The sequence below is a fragment of the Aquarana catesbeiana genome, linkage group LG06 (assembly GCF_042186555.1).
Source record: "Aquarana catesbeiana isolate 2022-GZ linkage group LG06, ASM4218655v1, whole genome shotgun sequence".
Taxonomy (NCBI): Eukaryota; Metazoa; Chordata; class Amphibia; order Anura; family Ranidae; genus Aquarana; species Aquarana catesbeiana.
In genome coordinates this window covers 250884204-250908037 of record NC_133329.1, presented here as the reverse complement: position 1 = coordinate 250908037, position 23834 = coordinate 250884204, and the positions used below count along the sequence as shown (strand labels likewise).

Here is a 23834-nt window from a genome sequence, read left to right as displayed (position 1 = left end):
CTCATCCCCCCCGGGCTCACCCCGTCAGGCTCATGAATATACTACACGCCCCCAGGTGTTCCTGGCTCATCCCCCCCGGGCTCACCCTGTCAGGCTTCTGAATATACTACATGCCCCCAGGTGTTCCTGGCTCATCCCCCGGGCTCACCCCGTGAGGCTCCTGAATATACTACACGCCCCCAGGTGTTCCTGGCTCATCCCCCAGGCTCACCCCACCAGGCTCCCGAATATACTACATGCTCCCAGGTGTTCCTGGCTCATCCCCCCCGGGCTCACCCCGTCAGGCTCCTGAATATACTACACGTCCCCAGGTGTTCCCGGCTCATCCCCCCCGGGCTCACCCCATCAGGCTCCCGAATATACTGCACGCCCCCAGGTGTTCCTGGCTCCTCCCCCCCGTGCTCACCCCGTCAGGCTCCCGAATATACTACACGCCCCCAGGTGTTCCTGGCTCACCCCCCCGGTCTCACCCCGTCAGGCTCCTGAATATACTACATGCCCCCAGGTGTTCCTGGCTCATCCCCCCGGGCTCACCCCGTCAGGCTCCCGAATATATTGCACGCCCCCAGGTGTTCCTGGCTCCTCCCTCGGGCTCACCCCGTCAGGCTCCCGAATATACTACATGCTCCCAGGTGTTCCTGGCTCACCCCCCCCGTGCTCACCCCATCAGGCTCCTGAATATACTACATGCCCCCAGGTGTTCCTGGCTCATCCCCCCGGGCTCACCCCGTCAGGCTCCCGAATATACTACACGCTCCCAGGTGTTCCTGGCTCATCCCCCCGGGCTCACCCCGTGAGGCTCCCGAATATACTACACGCCCCCAGGTGTTCCTGGCTCTTCCCCGGGGCTCACCCCATCAGGCTCCCGAATATACTACATGCCCCCAGGTGTTCCTGGCTCTTCCCGGATGGTATGCTCTCCCCCTCAGCAGCACATCTGACCCAGTGTCCCCATCTCCACTTCCTCCTCTCCAGGGAAGGATGCTGGGGACATGAGGGTCAATGAAGTTCCACCAGGGCCTGTCCTTCCTCTCCAGTACCAAGGATTGCCCTCCCCTGGGGTGCAGCACTGAGGATGGCGAAGGACCAGGAGCTGCTCCAGGCTGTCAAGCCTGAGGACCTAGACATGGTGCAGAAGCTGCTGTAGATACCCAAGGCAGGCAAAGCCAGTAAGTACACCCACCTACCCACCAATCTACCCATCGATGGATCGACCTACTTACTATGATGATAATGGGTTTAACAGGATCAGTCATTGGATCAGAGTATACTGGGCAGGGAGAGGGGGATCAGGACAGGCTGTGGGCAGGGGCAAATTGACCATTTGGGCACTTGGGCTCTGTAGGGGGTCCCATTCCCACAGAACCAGGCTGGAGTCCAGAAGCCCAATCCCAGAGTTCTGGCACTTGGCTCTGTTAATTCATTTCTCAATGAAGAGTAGAAAACACTTCAGAAATTTACGATGGGGGATTACACCGCAGGGATTTACACGGGGAGATTTACATGGGGGGATTACATTAGGGGTGATTTATATGGGGGAGGGGGATAACAGTATTACACCTGGGCAATTTACAGTACACAGGGGGGATTCACACTGGGGGGATTTATACTTGGGAGATTACACTGGGGGGGGGGTTAAGAGGATATGTGCTGGGACAATTTGGAAGAGCAGAGGAATCGCGCTAGAAAGGACGGGTTGGGGGGGGGATTGTGCCAGAAGGGGGAAGAGAATTTGCTGACCAACCATTAGATCAGCAGTCAGTACCCCCCCATTAGAGACCCCAATTATATCAGTATCACCTTATATTAGCACCCCCTCCCACCATTAGCTCAGCGTCCCCTTAGATCAGGGCACCCCCCTTACAGACCGCCCATTAGATTAGAGTCTGGTGAAAGGTGTGCGGTATATCTCCTGGTTGTACGTCATCATGGGCTCTTATTACACCTGCGCAGAATGACACGTTTACGTCATTACATAAATTCTGCATTATGTGCGGGAGTAAGGACCACCCTAGATTACAATTTTTGCATAGTGTAAATACTACAAAAAAAAGAAAAATGCTGTGCGCCGCTAAAGTGTTCGGGTTTGGCTTGAAGAAAAGGTGGCAACCCTAATTGTCCCTGATTTGGAACAAAGTCCCTCTGTCCTCACTTGTCCCTCATTTTGATCTGATTTATACAGTTGTATATAAAATGCACTATTTATCTTTCATCCAATTTCTAAGTTGCTGCATTTGTAACTTTCACAAGCCAGTATAAAAGAATAGTAGTGGTTAAGGATGAGCTCCGGTGTGTTCGCAAGCCGCACGTGCCGAGCCCGCCTGGAAGTCGGCACTGCACAGAGCTAATCACTGGCAGTGAGACATTTCCCGATCTTTGCAGCCGCACATCAGGACAATGTCTCACTGCCTGTGATTAGCGCTGTGCAGTGCTGACTTCCTGGCGGCCTCGGCACGTGCGGCTTGTCAACACGCTGGAGCTCATCCTTAGTAGTGGTAAAAAAAAACACTTGTGGGTTTAGCTAATCATTTTTTTGTATAATTCTCCTTTAAAGGGGTGTGGCAGGGGGTGTGTCCTATGCCTACATACTTTTGCTAATAGGTGTCCCTCGTTCCCATCTCAGAAAGTTTGGAGGTTTGCATGTGCCTCCCCACCCGGCATGCACAGAGTTAAATGCTTTCAGTGACCTCTTCTGCTCCAGCTCTGCTTGTTTCCTGATTGGTTCGCTGTGTGATCTGGAGCCGGTGTGCACATGAGGTAATTATAATGTAGCAGTCCAGTGATTAGACCAGATCCGAACAGAGGAGACACAAGGGGGCGCTCTGCACAAAGCATTGCACGAAATGCTACGGTGCGACTGCGTTCACTCCGCTCGCTGAAGTGACACGCTGAGGCGCATGCGCTCGAAGCTCTCTTCCTGTACAGCTTTGACTCGGAAAGGCGGTGATAGGTGGGCACGGTCATATACAATGTCACATACTTCACGTATGGTTCATGATATCTGCTAGGTTACATGGTAATGAAGCTTGTTACTGCTATCGCACTTGTGTAGGAATACTAATATGACTTAGGAAATAACAGAACAGCAGGAGAGCACAGCCTATCACTGAATTAGAATATTTGATTGACGGCTTATTGAGCAAATGGAGTAGAAGGTCCCTCAGTGAAGGGGTGGGTGCAGACAGCTAAGTGTGTATATGGAGGGGAGGACGTGTGATGTTGGGGTGTCACTGTGTAATAAATACAGCTTGGCTTTTTCCCTATTGTATGGCAGTCAGTGAACAATCCTTCTGGAGAAGAAGCCCCCACCTTTCTGAATACTGTCCTTCTAGAGAGGAAACCCTTATTATGAATACGGTCCTTCCTTCTAGAGAAGAAGCCCCCACCTTTATAAATACTGTCTTTCCTTCTAGATGAGAAGCCCCCACCTTTCTGAATACTGCCCTTCCTTCTAGAGAAGAAGCCTCCACCTTTCTGAATACTGCCCTTCCTTCTAGAGAAGAAGCCTCCACCTTTCTGAATACTGTCCTTCCTTCTAGAGAAGAAGCCCCCACCTTTCTGAATACTGTCCTTCTAGAGAGGAAACCCTTATTATGAATACGGTCCTTCCTTCTAGAGAAGAAGCCCCCACCTTTATAAATACTGTCTTTCCTTCTAGATGAGAAGCCCCCACCTTTCTGAATACTGCCCTTCCTTCTAGAGAAGAAGCCTCCACCTTTCTGAATACTGCCCTTCCTTCTAGAGAAGAAGCCTCCACCTTTCTGAATACTGTCCTTCCTTCTAGAGAAGAAGCCTCCACCTTTCTGAATACTGCCCTTCCTTCTAGAGAAGAAGCCTCCACCTTTCTGAATACTGTCCTTCCTTCTAGAGAAGAAGCCCCCACCTTTCTGAATTCTGTCCTTCCTTCTAGAGAAGAACCCCCCACCTTCCTAAATACTGCCCTTCCTTCTAGAGAAGAACCCCCCCACCTTCCTGAATACTGCCCTTCCTTCTAGAGAAGAAGCCTCCACCTTTCTGAATACTGCCCTTCCTTCTAGAGAAGAAGCCTCCACCTTTCTGAATACTGCCCTTCAATCTAGAGAAGAAGCCCCCACCTTTATGAATACTGTCCTTCCTTCTGGAGAAGAAGCCCCCACCTTTATGAATACTGCCCCTTCTTCTAGAGAAGAAGCCCCCACTTTTCTGAATACTGCCCCTCCTTCTAGAGAAGAAGCCCCCACTTTTCTGAATACTGCCCTTCCTTCTAGAGAAGAAGCCCCCACCTTTCTGAATACTGCCCTTCCTTCTAGAGAAGAAGCCCCCAGCTTTCTGAATACTGCCCTTCCTTCTAGAGAAGAAGCCCCCAGCTTTCTGAATACTGCCCTTCCTTCTAGAGAAGAAGCCCCCACCTTTATGAATACTGTTCTTCCTTCTAGAGAAGAAGCCTCCACCTTTCTGAATACTGCCCTTCCTTCTAGAGAAGAAGCCCCCACCTTTCTGAATACTGCCCTTCCTTCTAGAGAAGAAGCCCCCAGCTTTCTGAATACTGCCCTTCCTTCTAGAGAAGAAGCCCCCAGCTTTCTGAATACTGCCCTTCCTTCTAGAGAAGAAGCCCCCACCTTTATGAATACTGCCCTTCCTTCTAGAGAAGAAGCCCCCAGCTTTCTGAATACTGCCCTTCCTTCTAGAGAAGAAGCCCCCACCTTTATGAATACTGTTCTTCCTTCTAGAGAAGAAGCCCCCACCTTTATGAATACTGCCCCTCCTTCTAGAGAAGAAGCCCCCACTTTTCTGAATACTGCCCCTCCTTCTAGAGAAGAAGCCCCCACTTTTCTGAATACTGCCCTTCCTTCTAGAGAAAATGCCCCCACCTTTATGAATACTGCCCTTTCTTCTAGAGAAGAAGCCCCCAGCTTTCTGAATACTGCCCCTCCTTCTAGAGAAGAAGCCCCCACTTTTCTGAATACTGTCTTTCCTTCTAGAGAAGAAGCCCCCACCTTTATGAATACTGTTGTTCCTTCTAGAGAAGAAGCCCCTAGCTTTCTGGATACTGCCCTTCCTTGTAGAGAAGAAGCCCCCACCTTTATGAATACTGCCCTTCCTTCTAGAGAAGAAGCCCCCAGCTTTCTGAATACTGTCCTTCCTTCTAGAGAAGAAGCCCCCACTTTTCTGAATACTGTCCTTCCTTCTAGAGAAGAAGCCCCCACCTTTCTGAATACTGCCCTTCCTTCTAGAGAAAAAGCCCCCGCTTTTCTGAATACTGTCCTTCCTTCTAGAGAAGAAGCCCCCACTTTTCTGAATACTGCCCTTCCTTCTAGAGAAAATGCCCCCACCTTTATGAATACTGCCCTTTCTTCTAGAGAAGAAGCCCCCAGCTTTCTGAATACTGCCCCTCCTTTTAGAGAAGAAGCCCCCACCTTTATGAATACTGCCGTTCCTTCTAGAGAAGAAGCCCCTAGCTTTCTGGATACTGCCCTTCCTTGTAGAGAAGAAGCCCCCACCTTTATGAATACTGCCCTTCCTTCTAGAGAAGAAGCCCCGACCTTTATGAATACGGTCCTTACTTCTAGAGAAGAAGCCCCCAGCTTTCTGAATACTGCCCTTCCTTCTAGAGAAGAAGCCCCCACCTTTCTGAATACCGCCCTTCCTTCCACAACAAGTCATATTTTTACTGGACAGGAAAGCGAAAAAAAAAACATGGATCAAGTGCAAATCGGTAGATATTCATTGCAGTCATCATGTCTCCACTACTGAAACTTCACATATTTTTCACTACAAGCAGTATAAGTACCTGAACATGAACCAACATCAGCCTCTTAGGCTGCATTCACACCTGGGCATTTTGAATTGTGGGTAGAATCCGCGCAATTTTGCCCGCAATTTCAAAATGCTCTGCTAAAGTAACAACTCAAATTTCAGATGTCATTTGTTTTAAGGGCACCTAAAAATGCAGTGCGGTTCTGCCACCCGAAAGAAGCCCCTGATAATTTTTTGAGCGACAAGTTACACGTGATGTGGTTTGCCACGATTGCACTGTGATTTATTCCATGACAATCACGGCAGAGCCACATTGCATTTTTAGGTGCCATTAACCCCTTCATACTTGAGAATAAAACAAATGTAAATGCCTAAGCACAATTTCGCAACTTTGACATGTCCGTCAAATGACGGAGCGATCACTTGTAACAAACCGGCGTCATGTCATGACGCCGGTTCCTCTCTCCCCTCTGTGTACTGATCTGTACAGTGGAGGGGAGAGATCGGATGGCAGCAGTGCCAATATTCTGCAATGCCCTGCCAATACTCTGCAATGCTCTGCTGCAATACCCTGCCAATACTCTGCAATGCCCTGCCAATACTCGGCAATGCTCTGCTGCAATACCCTGCCAATACTCTGCAATGCCCTGACAATACTCTGCAATGCCCTGACAATACTCTGCCAATATACCCGCCAATACCCTGCCAATACCCTGCCAATAGGGAGATTGTGGATATTACAGTGGGGGAGATTTTTTTTTGTTGATCCGAAAATGATCCGAACCGTGACTCCTGATCCGAGGAACGATCCGAACCGCGAGTTTTTTGATCCGTTGCACCCCTAGTAAATGGTAATGGATATCTCCTGATTTTTTAATTCTATTTGTTATTTTTAACTAGTTGCCGCCCGCCCACCGTCAGATGACCTTAGGGTGGTGCGGCTCTCCTTCTGGGACGACGTCACATGACAGCGCTGTGTTGCTAGGACATGGCATGACCCGATCTCTGTAAAGAGCCGCGTCCGCGGCTCTTTACCCATGTGATCAGCTGTGTCCAATCACAGTCGTTCACATGTAAACACAGAGATGCCAGTAATCGTCGCTCCTCGCCTCACACTGACAGAGTGTGAGGAGAGGAGAGCCGATCAGCGACATCTACACATGTAATCAGGGCACTGATCATCAGTGCCGTGATTACAATATAGTGCCAACTGTGTCACCAATCAATGCCCAGCAGTGCCAGCAATCAGTGCCCACCACTGCCCACAAGTGCCACCAATCAGTGCCCATTAGCGATGCCAGTCAGTGCTGGCTATCAGTAATGTCCATCACTGCTGTCGATCAATGCCACCCATCAATGACCATCAGTACCGCCCATCAGTGCTGCCTATTAGTGCCCATCAGTGCCACCTAACAGTGCCCATCAGTTCCACCTATTAGTGCTCATCAGTGCCACCTATCAGTGCCCATAAGTGCGGCATATTAGTGCCTCCCCGTCATTGCCCACCAGTTCAGCCTATCAGTGCCGCCTCATTAGCGCACATCAGTGAAGGAGAAAAATTACTTAGTTACAAAATTTACTGACATAAATTAAAAATAATAAAAAAAAAGCTTTGGTCTTTTTTTTAGTAAAAAATAAAAAAAATACCACCAAAAGAAAGCTCTATTTGTGTGAAGAAAATGATAAAAAATTTGGTTGGGTACAGTGTAGCATGACCGCGCAATTGTCATTCAAAGTGCGACATCGCTGAAAAATGGCCTGGGAAGGAAGGGGATGTAAGTGCCCTGCAGGCAAGTGGTTTAAAGGAAAACTGGCCAAAATATTTTTATTTTTTTTTAATTTAGCTGTATATTTCTTGCTATTATCATAATTTACCACCAAAGAACAACCCAAAATAAATTCTCATGCTTCTAGCGATTGCAACGATACCACATGTGTATGTTAGTTGTTGTTTGTACCCTAGTAGGGCCCAGAAACAATGGTGCACATTTTGCATTTTTTTATGCTGCCTAAAACACACTGACACTGATACCAATTTTTTTTTAAGTTTTTAATACTACTCAAAATATGCTGACTGTGACCTTTGACCCCAATGGCCCATACACATGATCCGAAAATCAGACGACAGATTGTCTGTCTGTTTTTTTTTGCATGCTAATTGGATATCCAAAATGGAGAGGTTACTAAAGTTACAAAAATTCTCGTACGACAGATTCAAAAATTGGAAGTGATGTCATGTGTTGTAGTGTATTCCTATTGTATTTTCGGACGACAACTATGCTGATTAAACGAAAATCGTACGATCTGGTATCATACGAGAAAAATTTTCGAGTTTGTCCGATCAGATAAACTGTCATGATCGGCTCTCGAAAGCTGTGTACTAACGTTTTGATTATCGTACGATTGCATCGAAAGCAGTATTTTTTTGTCCGATTTTCGAATTGTGTGTATGGGCCATAACACTAACCCTGGCAAACCTTGATCTTGTTATTTTTTTTCTTATTTTTCTTTACACTTTGATTTGTTTACATTTTCCCCTCCTTCAAAAAGAGGATGATACAATGTATCTTTCTCTTCATTCAGATGAGAAACACAGGGATGGGCTTACAGTAACTGATCACTGTGATAGCCAATCAGAGGCTAGCACAGAAATCAGGAGCCCTGCAACTGAGTTCCAGGTCCCAATTGTTAGTACAAAACCCAGGACTCTCCGTGAGAGCCCAGTCTCTGTGCTGGGAGTGTGCTGTGCAGCGCGCTCCCAGCACAAAGGGAGATACGCATATATGCTGCCCCACAGAAAGAAAGCCCACTTCCGTGAGGCCGCATATACGTGTGCGGTTAGCAGAAAGGGGTTTAAATGAATGGCATCTGAAATTTGCATTGTGTGATTTGTCATTTTAGCAGAGTGTTTTGAAATCACAGGCAGAATCCTGACCCTGTTCCCTGGCTAAAAGAGTTAAAAAGTGGGCAGAATGTAAAAATATGAGCTTTATACTCACCTGTTTAGCGGGTGGCGACTCAAATCCCAGTTTTCTTCCAATGATAGTGGTGTCATTGCTAACCCACACTTCCAGTTGTGTTGTATAGAGCCGTTTTTACATTTTTTTTGCATGCTAACTTAAAAAATAATTTTAGCCCTGAAGAATACATGAAAACCTCAAAGCATGATATGTTTTCTGAACGCAGACACCCTAGAGATTATAATAGTGGTAGTTCCAATTTCTTATGTCACAGGATATTACTGCAAAGGTCTAGGAAACGCAAAATTTCAGTAAAAAATACACTAAAGTTGATTTTAAGGCACACAAATGCAATAATCTACCTATTTTTTTGGTAAAATCTAAAAGATGAGGTTCTACCGAGTAAATAGATACCCAACAAGTCAAACCTTAAATTGGAGTGTGCCCGCGAAATGGCAAAAAACTGCAGTGCCTTATATTTTCTATAGACAACGCTTTAAATGCCCCTTATAGGTCATCGATTTAGTATAACAAAGGAGGTCTGGTGCTAGAATTATTGCTCTCACTCCGGTGTGCGCTGCGATATGTAACATATGTATTGGAATCAACATTTTCATGCATAGGCACCCCTGATGTGTGTGTGTGTTTGTTTGTACGTGTGTGTATATGTGGAGGGGGGCTTCAATTAATTTTTTTTGGGGGGGGGGGAGGAATCTTATGTGCTTGGGTGTAACTTCGGAGGAGGCAAATGGGGGAGCTGGCTAAAGCCTAGTACACACATTTTTTTGTCAGGCGACTTCCGCCGAATCAATAAAAAACATCCGACATGCGGCCAGTGTGTATGGCAGCAAGTGTGTATGACTTGCATGCTGGGAAACCAGCGGCCGACCAGCTCCCAGTCAGCGTTCTCAGTCAATAGCCCACCCCGTCAGAACACAATAGCTCAGAGGGGGAGGTCGCTGTACTTATATCAGATTGTTAGTACGGCCGCTCCGACTGAAGCTTTCAGGGTTTTTTTCAAACTAAAAAAAAAACGAATGGTGTGTACTAGCCTTAGGTTAGGACTGTAGAGCCTGAGGGAGATGCGAGGGAAGGGGGAATGAGAGAGACACCATACTTCCTGATGACGCTATACAGGGAAATGCATTGAGGTCGGGTCACTACTCATTTGCTTTGGACCACCAGTGACGTCATATCCGGGTGGAGTGGAACACACGCCGAGGCTTGGTAAGAGAGACCTTATCTGTGTATAGCTGGTGCCAGCCTGGACCCTTTCCAATCTCAAAGCGGCGGATTTGATAAAAGCATCCACCCATTATAATAACCAGCCCCGAGCATCGTGTTGTTTGTGTTCAATGTATAACCATACATCCGCCCCTTTGAGAAAAGCATCTGCCCCTTGCTGTCTTTATAAACATACATCCTCCCCTTTGAGAAAAGCAACCGCCCCTTGCTGTCTTTATAACCATACATCCACCCCTTTGAAAAAAGCATCTGCCCCTTGCTGTATTTAAATGGATAACCAGCCCCGAGCATCGGGAGCGATCGACGTATTGATTGCGCTTGCGCAGTCCAGGCCGGGCACTATGCTCTCTGCTGACTAACATCAGTTCCGATATCGGCACCATTTGTGTTCCACCCTGGTTCCAACGGGGAGATCCGGAAAATCGAGCTAATCCAGCCTGGAGATCGCGGGGAGCGGGGGTGGGGGTGGGGGCGTTTGGGGGTGAATCGAGATTGCGATCTTTATACGATTTAATCGTGCAGCTCTAGTAAGTTGCCAGAAAATGTAATTCTTATTTTTGGGTTTAGATTCACTTTAAAGTGGACTTTCCATCTATTAAATCATTCTGCCCTTGTTGTTTTAACTTTGGATATGATTTTTTTTTTTCTGCCAGTAAATACCTTATACAGCCCACTTCCTGTTTCTTGTCTGGTCACTAGCCTAGGCTTATATCATGCACAGCTCTCTCGCTCACTCTCGTGACAGTTTGCCAGGAAGGGAGGGTGGATGAGTCATAAGAGGGCCAATGAAAGCTGCAGAGCTGGAGGTGTGTCTGTGTAAATCCAGGAATTGAACAGGCAGCAGCTTCAGTTGCCCACAGTTAAAGTGGAAGGCCACCCTGAAAAAAAAAAATTTCAACAAAAATCCTAAAAAAATAAAGAAAAAAAACATTTGAAAAAAAAAAACATTTAAACTTACTTGAACCCTTGTTGCTAGGCAGTCTTCCTAATCTGCCTGTTCATATTCCGCGGCGTGTTCTGCTCCTAACTGAGCGGCCCCGTTGCCTTCTGGGAACTGTGTGTGTTCCCAGAAAACCACAGGGCCATTCACAGATTGCCGCTCGCGCGTGTGCAATAGGAAACTGGCAGTAAAGCCCCAAGGCTCCACTGCCTGTTTCCCTTACCTAGGATGGCGGTGCCGGGACCTGAGAGCGGAGGGAGGGGTCGGCCTCGGGCGGCCGACATCGCGGGCAGTGTTTGTAGCTGCTGACTTTAAAAAAAAATTTGAGCTGGCCGGAAACCCGCTTTAAAATGGCTGCAGCCAGACTTAGTGGAGGGAGATTTCTGCAACATATTTGGCAAGTACAAAATCACAGTATATATAAAATAAAATGCAAAGTGGTTGGAGGGAAGCTTCAGAATGGCAAAGATGTTTTTATTACAAATAGGGCTGCAACTAACGATTATTTTCATAATCGAATAGTTGGCCGATTATCATTTTGATTAACCGATTCATCGGATAATAACCTTGAAATAAAGCGTGGTGTATAATTTAGTTAATATGTAAAGTTTAAAAAAAAAAGCCAATTTATTCTTAAATATCTATATGCAGTGGTAAATATAAATAACCAACTATATGGTTATGGAGAAAAATCTCTAATCCACTCTGAGAATAATAGACCGAAGAGATATACTGTATATACTATAATGCCCCGTACACACGATAGGAAATTCTGCCAGCAAAAGACCGATGAGAGCTTTTGGAAAATGCGACAGTGTGTATGCTTCATCGGACTTTTGCTGGCCGAATTCCAGCCAGCAAAAGATTGGGAGTATGTTCTCAATTTTTCGGTGGGAAAAAGTTCCGATCGGAAATTCCGATCGTCTGTACCAATTCCGACGCGCAAAATTCCTACGCATGCTCGGAAACAATTCAACGCATGCTCGGAAGCATTGAACTTCATTTTCTTAGCTCGTCTTAGTGTTGTACGTTATCGCATTCTTGACGGTCGAAAGTTCAGCGAACTTTTGTGTGACCGTGTCTATGCAAGCAAAGCTTGAGCGGAATTCCATCGGAAAAACCATCCAAAATTTTTCCGACGGAAATTCCGCTCGTGTGTACTCGGCATTAGAGGTTGCATCTGGTAAATTTCAGACTCGGAGATCAAATTTTTTATTTAAAGAAAAAAAATTAAAGACTGTTTTGCCAATTTTCAGAGAGAACTGTAATATATTATATGCTGGCCATACAAAAACAATGTCATTTTAATAACATTCGTTCAATTTTCTAATCGTTAGTGGGGTCAAATTGACATTCGTTTTCGACCACAGTGACGGGAAAATTCGAAATTCTTGGTCAAAGGAATTTTCAGACAGTGTATGTGGCTTTCGTTCAGAAATTACATTCATTTTAAAACTGAATGTTAAAAGCAAGTGAAATTTTCAAACGACAGTCTTTCATTCAGCGAGAATACAAAGATTTTTCATTTTAATATTCTCGTCTGAAAATCGATACGCATATGGCCAGCATAAGGCTCGGTTCACACCTTCGCATTTTGCTTTTGATCCCTTTCTACAGTGCTTTTTGCTGTGCATTTTGCACACGCGATTTTGCTGCAATTTGCATTTTGCCTTTTTTATGCTTTTTTTTGGCCAATTTGTTGTTGGACAGATAAATAAAGCAAATTGTTGCAAAAACGCACTACATAATTATCTGCAGCTTCTCCATTGAAGTATATTCAACCAAAAAAAGCACCGTTTTGGGTTGGAAAACGTCCTTAACCTTTTTCAAATACGCAGCGGCTGAAAAAAGCATAGGTGTGAACATGTCCCATAGGAAACCATGTTAAAACGAACCGTAGTGCGTTTCTGCAAAAATCACCAAAAAATGCATTGGTCTGAACCAGGCCTTAGATGTTTAGTAGCAGCAAAATGCTTTTTTTTGTATCATCTGTCATAATGGGGTTAAAAAAAACTAAAATTAGCTCTTTATAGTACAAAAAGAGCAGATAATCGCTACTATAATGGGTTCATTTATACTGTGAAACAGTGAAAGTAATCATATATATTACTTATATCATATATATAAAATAATAAATACACCCAGAAGTAGGATATATGGACATTATCACTAGGAGTCAGACATGAAGCTATATGAAGGGTTAAAGGGAGATAGAAATCTTTTATATTAAAGTAGTACTAAAAGCTGAGACTTTTTTTTTTTTTTTCATGGATATTATCATTTTAAATATAATGCACAATACTGGTAAAATGTTACTTTAAATGTAATTGTAATGCCTTTGACGCTTCTGGCTCCTCCTGCCTTCAGAGTGCCCCTATAACAAGCTGCAAAGTATAGTATAGAGTCCCCCTATAGCCAGGTCAAAAAAACTTCTGACTTTTGAACCACTCACTTCCTACCCAGGACTACATGTCCCATGAGGCATTGCTCCTCACACATTCACAAGTTCTCAGGCACTTACTGACATGTATGGATGGTGTACTGAGCTGTATGTGTGCTGCACTGTATGTCCTGCTATGCAAATAAATAATGCATTCTGTATGCAGGCCAACTAATCGGCTGGCCGAATAATCATTTATGAAAATAGTTGAGAACTATTTTCATAATCAATTTGTTGTCGATTAATCGATTCGTTGTTTCGGCCCTAATTACAAATTATGTGAGCAGTCTGCAGTTCTTTAAATTGTCCAAAAACGCTTCCACCTGAGGTTACTTTCACTTTGCTGTAGAAAACTCAACATGGGAAGCCATGCCCACTCACAAATCTGTTGTCCACTAAGACCTTGCTAGCTAATAAGAAATGCTCATTGGACAGTGGTTTGATGGGTGGGCAGGGTTTATGTCATAGGTCAAAACCCAAAGAGGTAAAAGCAGACACCCATGGCAGAGCTTTTCATGTTGGAGTGGAGGGCAGGTTATTTTTAGGGTGAATTGGCATGTTAACCACTTGCCGACCGCCTCACGCATATATACGTGAGCAGAGCGGCACGGGCAGGCAAAATCACGTACCTGGTACGTGATTGCCTTCCCGCGGGCGGGGGGTCCAATCGGACCCCCCCCCGGTGCCATCGGCGGTCGGCGTTTGGCTGGGAGAGTTGAGAGACGAGGGGGAGACCATCCGATCGTGGCCCCCCCCTCGCGATCGCTCCCAGCCAATGAGAAACATCCCCTGCCTCTGTATAGTACACAGAGGCAGAGGATGTGATGTCATCTCTCCTCGGCTGGCCAGTTTCCGTTCCAGCACCGAGGAGAGAAGACATGTAAGTGCACCAACACACACACACAACACAGTAGAACATGCCAGGCACACTAAACACCCCCGACCCCCCCCCCGATCGCCCCCCGATCCCCCCCCAATCACCCCCCCCCCCTGTCACAAACTGACACCAAGCAGGTTTTTTTGTTTTGTTTTGTTTTTTTCCTGATTACTGCATAGTGTCAGTTTGTGACAGTTAGCAGTGGTAGGACAGTTAGTATTACCCCCCTTTAGGTCTAGGTTACCCCCCTAACCCCCCCTAATAAAGTTTTAACCCCTTGATCACCCCCTGTCACCAGTGTCACTAAGCGATCATTTTTCTGATCGCTGTATTAGTGTCGCTGGTGACGCTAGTTAGGAACGTAAATATTTAGGTTCGCTGTCAGCGTTTTATAGCGACAGGGACCCCCATATACTATCTAATAAATGTTTTAACCCCTTGATTGCCCCCTAGTTAACCCTTTCACCACTGATCACCGTATAACTGTTATGGGTGACGCTGGTTAGTTCGTTTATTTTTTTTAGTGTCAGGGCACCCGCCGTTTATTACCGAATAAAGGTTTAGCCCCCTGATCGCCCGGCGGTGATATGCGTCGCCCCAGGCAGCGTCAGATTAGCGCCAGTACCGCGAACACCCACGCACGCACCGTACACGCACCGTACACCTCCCTTAGTGGTATAGTATCTGAACACATCAATATCTGATCCGATCAGATCTATACTAGCGTCCCCAGCAGTTTAGGGTTCCCAAAAACGCAGTGTTAGCGGGATCAGCCCAGATACCTGCTAGCACCTGCGTTTTGCCCCTCCGCCCAGCCCACCCAAGTGCAGTATCGATCGATCACTGTCACTTACAAAACACTAAACGCATAACTGCAGCGTTCGCAGAGTCAGGCCTGATCCCTGCGATCGCTAACAGTTTTTTTGGTAGCATTTTGGTGAACTGGCAAGCACCAGCCCCAAGCAGCGTCAGATTAGCGCCAGTACCACTAACACCCACGCACGCACCGTACACCTCCCTTAGTGGTATAGTATCTGATCGGATCAATATCTGATCCGATCAGATCTATACTAGCGTCCCCAGCAGTTTAGGGTTCCCAAAAACGCAGTGTTAGTGGGATAAGCCCAGATACCTGCTAGCACCTGTGTTTTGCCCCTCCGCCCGGCCCAGCCCACCCAAGTGCAGTATCGATCGATCACTGTCACTTTTTTTTGTAGCGTTTTGGTGAACTGGCAAGCGCCAGCGGCCTAGTACACCCCGGTCGTAGTCAAACCAGCACTGCAGTAACACTTGGTGACGTGGCGAGTCCCATAAATGCAGTTCAAGCTGGTGAGGTGGCAAGCACAAGTAGTGTCCCGCTGCCACCAAAAAGACAAACACAGGCCCGTCGTGCCCATAATGCCCTTCCTGCTGCATTCGCCAATCCTAATTGGGAACCCACCACTTCTGCAGCGCCCGTATTTCCCCCATTCACATCCCCAACCAAATGCAGTCGGCTGCATGAGAGGCATTTATATGTCCTCCCGAGTACCCCTACCCAACGAACCCCCCCAAAAAAGATGTCGTGTCTGCAGCAAGCGCGTATATAGACGTGACACCCGCTATTATTGTCCCTCCTGTCCTGATAATCCTGGTCTTTGCATTGGTGAATGTTTTGAACGCTACCATTCACTAGTTGAGTATTAGCGTAGGGTACAGCATTGCACAGACTAGGCACACTTTCACAGGGTCTCCCAAGATGCCATCGCATTTTGAGAGACCCGAACCTGGAACCCGTTACAGTTATAAAAGTTACAGTTACAAAAAAAAAGTGTAAAAAAAAAAAAAAAACACAAACAAAAATAAAAAAAAAATAGTTGTCGTTTTATTGTTCTCTCTCTCTCTATTCTCTCTCTATTGTTCTGCTCTTTTTTACTGTATTCTATTCTGCAATGTTTTATTGTTATTATGTTTTATCATGTTTGCTTTTCAGGTATGCAATTTTTTATACTTTACCGTTTACTGTGCTTTATTGTTAACCATTTTTTTGTCTTCAGGTACGCCATTCACGACTTTGAGTGGTTATACCAGAATGATGCCTGCAGGTTTAGGTATCATCTTGGTATCATTCTTTTCAGCCAGCGGTCGGCTTTCATGTAAAAGCAATCCTAGTGGCTAATTAGCCTCTAGACTGCTTTTACAAGCAGTGGGAGGGAATGCCCCCCCCCACCGTCTTCCGTGTTTTTCTCTGGCTCTCCTGTCTCAACAGGGAACCTGAGAATGCAGCCGGTGATTCAGCCAGCTGACCATAGAGCTGATCAGAGACCAGAGTGGCTCCAAACATCTCTATGGCCTAAGAAACCGGAAGCTACGAGCATTTTAGGACTTAGATTTCGCCGGATGTAAACAGCGCCATTGGGAAATTGGGAAAGCATTTTATCACGCCGATCTTGGTGTGGTCAGATGCTTTGAGGGCAGAGGAGAAATCTAGGGTCTAATAGACCCCAATTTTTTCAAAAAAGAGTACCTGTCACTACCTATTGCTATCATAGGGGATATTTACATTCCCTGAGATAACAATAAAAATGATTTAAAAAAAAATATGAAAGGAACAGTTTAAAAATAAGATAAAAAAGCAAAAAAATAATAAAGAAAAAAAAAAAAAAAAAAAAAAAAGCACCCCTGTCCCCCCTGCTCTCGCGCTAAGGCGAACGCAAGCGTCGGTCTGGCGTCAAATGTAAACAGCAATTGCACCATGCATGTGAGGTATCACCGCGAAGGTCAGATCGAGGGCAGTAATTTTAGCAGTAGACCTCCTCTGTAAATCTAAAGTGGTAACCTGTAAAGGCTTTTAAAGGCTTTTAAAAATGTATTAATTTTGTTGCCACTGCACGTTTGTGCGCAATTGTAAAGCATGTCATGTTTGGTATCCATGTACTCGGCCTAAGATCATCTTTTTTATTTCATCAAACATTTGGGCAATATAGTGTGTTTTAGTGCATTAAAATTTAAAAAAGTGTGTTTTTTCCACAAAAAATGCGTTTGAAAAATCGCTGCGCAATTACTGTGTGAAAAAAAAAAATGAAACACCCACCATTTTAATCTGTAGGGCATTTGCTTTAAAATAATATATAATGTTTGGGGGTTCAAAGTAATTTTCTTGCAAAAAAAAATAATTTTTTCATGTAATCAAAAAGTGTCAGAAAGGGCTTTGTCTTCAAGTGGTTAGAAGAGTGGGTGATGTGTGACATAAGCTTCTAAATGTTGTGCATAAAATGCCAGGACAGTTCAAACCCCCCCAAATGACCCCATTTTGGAAAGTAGACACCCCAAGCTATTTGCTGAGAGGCATGTCGAGTCCATGGAATATTTTATATTGTGACACAAGTTGCGGGAAAGAGACAAATTTTTTTTTTTTTTTTTTTTTTTTTTGCACAAAGTTGTCACTAAATGTTATATTGCTCAAACATGCCATGGGGATTTGTGAAATTACACCCCAAAATAAATTCTGTTGCTTCTCCTGAGTACGGGGATACCACATGTGTGGGACTTTTTGGGAGCCTAGCCGCGTACGGGACCCCGAAAACCAAGAACCGCCTTCAGGCTTTCTAAGGCCGTAAATTTTTGATTTCACTCTTCACTGCCTATCACAGTTTCGGAGGCCATGGAAAGCCCAGGTGGCACAAACCCCCCCCAAATGACCCCATTTTGGAAAGTAGACACCCCAAGCTATTTGCTGAGAGGTATAGTGAGTATTTTGCAGACCTCACTTTTTGTCACAAGGTTTTGAAAATTGAAAAAAGAAAAAAAAAAATTTTTTTTTCTGGTCTTTCTTCATTTTCAAAAACAAATGAGAGCTGCAAAATACTCACCATGCCTCTCAGCAAATAGCTTGGGGTGTCTACTTTCCAAAATGGGGTCATTTGGGGGGGGGTTGTGCCATCTTGGCATTTTATGGCCTTCAAAACTGTGATAGGTAGTGAGGAGTGAAATCAAAAATGTATGCCCTTAGAAATCCTGAAGGTGGTGCTGGGTTTTCGGGGCCCCGTACGCGGCTAGGCTCCCAAAAAGTGCCACACATGTGGTATCCCCGTACTCAGGAGAAGCAGCTGAATGTATTTTGGGGTGCAATTCCACATATGCCCATGGCCTATGTGAGCAATATATCATTTAGTGACAACTTTTTGTAAATTTTTTTTTTTTTTTTTTTTTTTGTCATTATTCAATCACTTGGGACAAAAAAAATAAATATTCAATGGGCTCAACATGCCTCTCAGCAATTTCCTTGGGGTGTCTACTTTCCAAAATGGGGTCATTTGGGGGGGGTTTGTACTGCCCTGCCATTTTAGCACCTCAAGAAATGACATAGGCAGTCATAAACTAAAAGCTGTGTAAATTCCAGAAAATGTACCCTAGTTTGTAGACGCTATAACTTTTGCGCAAACCAATAAATATACGCTTATTGACATTTTTTTTACCAAAGACATGTGGCCGAATACATTTTGGCCTAAATGTATGACTAAAATTTAGTTTATTGGATTTTTTTTATAACAAAAAGTAGAAAATATCATTTTTTTTCAAAATTTTCAGTCTTTTTCCGTTTATAGCGCAAAAAATAAAAACGGCAGAGGTGATCAAATACCATCAAAAGAAAGCTCTATTTGTGGGAAGAAAAGGACGCAAATTTCGTTTGGGTAGAGCATTGCATGACCGCGCAATTAGCAGTTAAAGCGACGCAGTGCCGAATTGTAAAAAGTGCTCTGGTCAGGAAGGGGGTAAATCCTTCCGGGGCTGAAGTGGTTAAAGATCTAAACTCTTCCTTCCAGATTTTAAACATGCCGTCGCAGTGAAAAATAGGCAGCACCATTACATCCCAGGCATTGCTACACTGGATACAGACAGAATCATAGTATGAACGAAGGGGGTAAATGCTTTTTAAGTAGTGAGCTTAAAATAGAACCAAAGGCAAAACTTGTTTCTGGTGCCTCGATGACAGCATACCTGTGATAAGTGAAAGTAAAAAGTTAGGGTATATTGGCGCTACCTATAGACATTAAATACTGGGATAGCCTATATATATATCCCCCCCTTTTTTTTTTTTTTTTTTAATTTTTTAAAACTTGTAGTGATAGGTCTGTGGGGTATATGAATTATCTAAATTCCCCTTATAGTATGAGTGATATCCCAGCAAACACAAAATATGTCTACTAATCATATAACACACGTCAAATGTCGCACAGCTTAGATAGTTCTACAGCATCTAGAGAAAAAGCCAGAGGCTATATTCCATTATGTGCATTTGCTGAAAGCCATATACCAATGCGGTGATGTGCGTATAGGTAATATGTATTAAATTAATACCCTATGCATTTTGGGTATAACTTAAAATCGCATACAGACAAAACAGCTAATAGAAAACATCCAGCAACTAGATTTCCAACATGTATTATGACAGTCCATATACTGATGTTCCTATGGCAATTTCAGATTCCCAATGGTGACTTTGGTGATGAATCAATTTGTCAGGTGACTCTCGTGCTCCCCCTTTTGGTTGCCTACTCACCAGCTTCCAGAACCCCACCAGGGGTATACCGCATATGGTGTAATATGTTGGATCACTTCACTGGCTGTTTCATCTGGTAAATCTTGCTGTAATCAGCTCCACAGACCCCACGACAGGGAAATGCTCCTGTATCTTCTAGCTGTTATATATTGTGCTGGATTCCACTCATATATTCAAAAAGAAAGGAAAAGCTTCCATGGCATAATAAAGTATAAACACTTTATTTAAAATATATATAAAAGCCCACACAGCGAAAAAAACTGGGCTGAAAAAATTCAAACAGGCAGGACTAAGTCACAAAAATACTTTGCAGAGTAAGAATTAAAAAATAAAAAGAAAAAGAAAAAAGAAAGAAAAAATCAGGCGCTATTGTATGCCTCTGTCCAGATGGATTTGGGCAGCGATAGATCTGAGCAGTACAAACTTTTGTTAAAAAGTCCCTCCTAACAGGCATAGGCAGCGAGGTGGGGGTATGTAACCACCAGCCGCTCACAGCGTCCTCCTCTCTCGTAGGACGCTGTGAGCTGTTTTGTCTGTATGCGATTTTAAGTTATACCCAAAACGCATAGGGTATTAATTTAATACATATTACCTATACGCACATCACCGCATTGGTATATGGCTTTCAGCAAATGCACATAATGGAATATAGCCTCTGGCTTTTTCTCTAGATGCTGTAGAACTATCTAAGCTGTGCGACATTTGACGTGTGTTATATGATTAGTAGACATATTTTGTGTTTGCTGGGATATCACTCATACTATAAGGGGAATTTAGATAATTCATATACCCCACAGACCTATCACTACAAGTTTTAAAAAATTAAAAAAAAAAGAAAAAAGGGGGGATATATATATATAGGCTATCCCAGTATTTAATGTCTATAGGTAGCGCCAATATACCCTAACTTTTTACTTTCACATACTGTACAAGGTACCTTATTAGGGACTTTGTGGAAAGGGAGGCAGCAACCTGTGCTTTCTGATCCTATAGCCAGGCCCTAAAGCGCAGTTTTTTTCCATTTATATACCTGTGATAAGCTCCACCTTGGCTCCTCCCTCAGGACCAGTGAATATTATAAAAGAAAAGGATTAGTGCCTCCCAGCATTCTCCTTTTTTTCCCTCATACCTCATGGTCAGTGAATGGTGGTCGAACGTCCCTTACCTCTGCAGTCAGCAGCTTCCAGCTGGGTTCAAGCCTCTCCCAGGTGCAGTCCCTATTCTTGGGCAGCTAAATGTGCTGATAAGATAGGGGGTCTCTTCTGTGGGTCTTTTGGGACAGCAGTTGTCTCTTACCTAGGGGCTCCTATCTGCATTTATATACTGGCATTTGCTCAAGCCTGCAGTAGAGAAAGCATGACAAGTCGTACCCCATGCTTTCCAATTAATAACATTTATATATGTGCGATTTCAAGTCGCAGCAACTTCAAAGTGGTCCCTGCACTACTTTGGTCCCACTTTGATGCGACTTAAGGTCCATAGACCTCAAGAATACACAGGCATTGTTTCAAGTTGCATCAAAATCGTGCGTCTTTCAGATCACAGTAGTGGAAACATAGGCTTACTCTGATGGTTGATATCAGAGACCTTGTTAAAAAGGAAAGAAAAAAAAAATGTTTTCCACTCAGTTGCCTAGGAAAACTTTATCCATGGTCGGAACAAGATTCTGCAATGCCAGATGGTCCGCCATAGGTAGACGTGGCAGTGATTCGTATAACAAAGAATTTCATTTCACCAATCGATAATTCAGCCTCAATTGAGGATCCTTTAGACAGATGAATAGACCCCAACTTAAAGGAGCTTACCAAATGGCGGGTAAACGCCTGGAAGTCAACAATTGCCTTATCTGTATCCAAAGCCCTGTGGGCATGGACCAAAAACATGGAAACAGTGATTCATCAAAATGTTCCCAGGGAAAATATAGTGAAGGCTTTGGACGAATTATGGTTGTCAGCAGACTTCACCGGTGAGACAGCTATGGATACAATTCGTTACTTTGCAAGATCGTCACTACCTGTGGTCAGAACCAGGGCCATATTAAAATCATGGGCCCCTGGGCAAAATAATGCACTAGGGCCCTTACCAGGGAGATTGTGACCTGTGGCGCGCTATGAGCATGGTGGCAAGGAGTGGGTGTGGCTAAATGATGCTACATATTGGGCGTGGCTTTTGAGTCTGATTAGCAAGAAAAAATACACACAACCAGGGAATTATCCCAAATTAAATTCACCCCTATACACACTGTCCCGCCTTCTCTACACACTGCCCCCCCCCCCCATATACACTGACTTTTTCCTTGTACACACTGATCCCACTCATTTTTGAAACTATCCCCCTCCCTGTACACACTGCCTCCTGCCATAAATGCCTCTCCCAGCCTATCAGCAGCCTGTATTTATGTCTTTACAGATTTGGGTAGTATAGGTGATATATTGGCAGGTGTGGGTAGTATAGGTTGTATAGTGGCAGATGTGGGTAGTACAGAGGTATAGTGGCAGATGTAGGTAGTATAGAGAGGTATAGTGACAGACGTGGGTAGTATAGAGAGGTATAGAGGCAGACATGGGTAGATAGGGGGGTATAGTGGCAGATGTGGGTAGATAGGGAGGTATAGTGGCAGATGTGGGTGGATAGGGAGGTATAGTGGCAGATGTGGGTAGATAGAGAGGTATAGTGGTAGGTTTGAATAGTATAGGGTGAAATATTGGAAGGTTAGTGCAGTATGCAGTGACAATTGCTCAGTCACTTACAGGATTCCTGGATGCAAAGACTCCCGGGGCTGTTGTGGTCTCTCCTGCTCCTGAGTGAAGTTGAGTCTTTGGGAGGAGTGGAGGAGGCAGCCACACCCTTGGCTTCGCCCACCAACTACTGCTGCCTCGGGAGATAGTGAAGATCCCAGAGGGTCCGGGACAGTCTAACTTTAGTATAAATACCCTTTTTTGGTAGATGGTAAATCACTCTTTGCAGAAAGGTAACAGCCATTTCCCGCATCACAGTAGGAAAGTCAGACTTTATTCCCCAGAACTGCAGAATTAGATGTACCCGGGGATTCAGGGATGCTTACTTACACCCACCCATACTACAACTGTTATGCCCCGTACACACGGTCGGACTTTGTTCGGACATTCCGACAACAAAATCCTAGGATTTTTTCCCACGGATGTTGGCTCAAACTTGTCTTGCATACACACGGTCACACAAAGTTGTCGGAAAATCCGATCGTTCTAAACGCGGTGGCGTAAAACACGTACGTCGGGACTATAAACGGGGCAGTAGCCAATAGCTTTCATCTCTTTATTTATTCTGAGCATGTGTGGCACTTTGTGCGTCGGATTTGTGTACACACGATCGGAATTTCCGACAACGGATTTTGTTGTCGGAAAATTTTATCTCCTGCTCTCCAACTTTGTGTGTCGGAAAATCCGATGGAAAATGTGTGATGGATCCTACACACGGTCGGAATTTCCGACAACAAGGTCCTATCACACATTTTCCGTCTGAAAATCCGACCGTGTGTACGGGGCATAAGAAGTATCTGAGATTTTCGGTCGACCAGGCCGATCTACAATTCCAGAGTCTCCCCTTCGGACCCTGCACTTCCCTCAGAGCCTTCACGAGGGCTCAGATCCCTATCCAAGCTTCTTTATGAGAACTGGGTCTCAGTTCTTATCACTAACCAGATGATATCCTCCTTTTATCAAAAGATCCAGCCCAGCTAGTGGAACATAGGTGGATGCTGTGGCCCACACTATCAAGATACGGTTGGATGTAAATCATCAAACGAGTAATCTTTTCTCCAGTTTAGGCACCCTTTTCAACACCGCAAAAGGGACGGTGTCCCTGCCATCTCAGAAAGTGTGGGCGACCATTCAGAAAGTAAGGAGAGTGAGGACATGGTCCTACATAACAGCCTCGAGCTAACTCAACTTAATAGGGATTTTTGTCTTTTTGTATCCAGATGGTCCCATGGACACATGGATACCTCAGGCATCTTTTAGCTAGAATTCTTGAAGCAATGGAGCAAACCATCTATCCCAGTCCATCTATCAAACAAGTTTGATGCACAGGGGTCTGCACTAGTGGACAAAGAGGGA

The 23834-nt window shown here is 44.7% G+C and overlaps 1 protein-coding gene across 5 annotated transcripts in view; it reads left to right on the top strand.

Annotated features, from left to right (window-relative positions):
• The first annotated feature begins 2584 nt into the window (after positions 1–2584).
• Positions 2585–23834, top strand: part of OSGEPL1 (O-sialoglycoprotein endopeptidase like 1) — an 87870-nt gene continuing 66620 nt past the window's right edge. For 3 of the 5 annotated variants that reach the window (XM_073633185.1, XM_073633183.1, XM_073633180.1), the window contains exon 1: positions 2871–3016. The gene's annotated coding sequence lies outside the window, so the exon portion shown is untranslated. Of the gene's footprint in view, positions 2758–2833; positions 3017–23834 lie in introns of those variants that run through there. The other 2 variants (XM_073633182.1, XM_073633181.1) reach the window with 2 other exon arrangements.